Raw genomic sequence first — 2,480 nt, forward strand, 5'->3', positions numbered from 1 at the left:
CCTGCCCACCCCTCCTCCACCTGCTGCACCTGCCCACCCCTCCTCCACCTGCTGCACCTGCCCACCCCTCCTCCACCTGCTGCACCTGCCCACCCCTCCTCCACCTGCTGCACCTGCCCACCCCTCCTCCACCTGCTGCACCTGCCCACCCCTCCTCCACCTGCTGCACCTGCCCACCCCTCCTCCACCTGCTGCACCTGCCCACCCCTCCTCCACCTGCTGCACCTGCCCACCCCTCCTCCACCTGCTGCACCTGCCCACCCCTCCTCCACCTGCTGCACCTGCCCACCCCTCCTCCACCTGCTGCACCTGCCCACCCCTCCTCCACCTGCTGCACCTGCCCACCCCTCCTCCACCTGCTGCACCTGCCCACCCCTCCTCCACCTGCTGCACCTGCCCACCCCTCCTCCACCTGCTGCACCTGCCCACCCCTCCTCCACCTGCTGCACCTGTCCACGCCTCCTCCACCTGCTGCACCTGTCCACCCCTCCTCCACCTGCTGCACCTGCCCACCCCTCCTCCACCTGCTGCACCTGCCCACCCCTCCTCCACCTGCTGCACCTGCCCACGCCTCCTCCACCTGCTGCACCTGTCCACGCCTCCTCCACCTGCTGCACCTGCCCACCCCTCCTCCACCTGCTGCACCTGCCCACCCCTCCTCCACCTGCTGCACCTGCCCACCCCTCCTCCACCTGCTGCACCTGCCCACCCCTCCTCCACCTGCTGCACCTGCCCACCCCTCCTCCACCTGCTGCACCTGTCCACGCCTCCTCCACCTGCTGCACCTGTCCACCCCTCCTCCACCTGCTGCACCTGCCCACCCCTCCTCCACCTGCTGCACCTGCCCACCCCTCCTCCACCTGCTGCACCTGTCCACGCCTCCTCCACCTGCTGCACCTGTCCACGCCTCCTCCACCTGCTGCACCTGCCCACCCCTCCTCCACCTGCTGCACCTGTCCACGCCTCCTCCACCTGCTGCACCTGTCCACGCCTCCTCCACCTGCTGCACCTGCCCACCCCTCCTCCACCTGCTGCACCTGTCCACGCCTCCTCCACCTGCTGCACCTGTCCACCCCTCCTCCACCTGCTGCATCTGTCCACGCCTCCTCCACCTGCTGCACCTGTCCACCCCTCCTCCACCTGCTGCACCTGCCCACCCCTCCTCCACCTGCTGCACCTGCCCACCCCTCCTCCACCTGCTGCACCTGTCCACGCCTCCTCCACCTGCTGCACCTGCCCACCCCTCCTCCACCTGCTGCACCTGCCCACCCCTCCTCCACCTGCTGCACCTGTCCACCCCTCCTCCACCTGCTGCACCTGCTTATTTCAGGTACTTAGTATTGACCTATAACAAAAGAAGATAATTTTACATTTTGTTCATTGTAAACGTAATATTGCTCTAAAACAGTAAAACAAAGTAACAAAAGTCATTGAAACAGATCCACTGACTTCCTGTTTAAAGCTGTAGAACTGATCAACTCCAGAGTTCTGAGCCCAAAAGTGTTTAGTAGCTTCAGGGTTCAGAATAAGCGGTATCGCAAAATGCGACGCAATTTCTCTCAAATGCGATGCGTTCGTCAGAAAAAAGTACTTTTGTATCGCAGCTTTTGCAATACAAAAATGTGTGTCAATTGTGTAACCAAAGCGCCTAAAAGTAGTGATCACTCGTCAATCGATCGTCATGACGACATGACACATGTAGGACGCTGTGTTGTCATGACGAGTCCCGCTGCTGTCACAGATCAAGTCTGAAAGTGGGAGGAGCCACGTGTGGTAAAGTTAGTGTCACAGATTTAGACTCTCAGGTCAATAGCTCCTAAACACAAAAGTCTTTGCAGATCATTCACTGCCAAAATATTCATATTTACACTGCAGTGACACAACCTCATTTTTAACAATCAGATGCGTATTTTGGGCTCAGCGAATTACACTGATCCGAATGTGCAGCTGGAGCTGAGACGAGTGCTTAGGGACCGTCATCAAATAGAAAAACGAAAAATGGAATTGAACGTCAAATAGAGCGGTACAATTTGAATAACACATAAAATACACCATGATGGTCGCCACAGCAACCTTTATTTTACCATCAGAAGCTTAAGACATATTTTTTGTGAGTGTAAAGACAATTAATATGTAAATGAGACTCCTGCAAATAGTCGTCTGATGATGATGATATGGAAGAAAGTTGTAAATAAAACCATCTGACTTTGTGTTGATTAATTTGTTCAACAATTAATTTTATTTGCAAGTTTTATTTAAAGAAAAAATGTTTAAAAAGTGTTTAAAAGTTAATTTGTTAAGCGTTTTCTTTAATAGAATGTTTACAAATACATTTAAATAAATGATTGTGTTATATCAATGGAAAATATTTATTGTTAGTCACTTTCGTGTTTTGCTATGCAATTGCTAAAAAAATTTCGAAAAATTAAGGGATTGTTTAGCAGCTGCTGCACAAGTGAAAATCCTTCATCTGAACCTGA

The sequence above is a fragment of the Eucyclogobius newberryi genome, unplaced genomic scaffold, assembly GCF_026437365.1.
Source record: "Eucyclogobius newberryi isolate DKJ021-1_F unplaced genomic scaffold, fEucNew1.0.hap1 SCAF_5, whole genome shotgun sequence".
Lineage (NCBI taxonomy): Eukaryota > Metazoa > Chordata > Actinopteri > Gobiiformes > Gobiidae > Eucyclogobius > Eucyclogobius newberryi.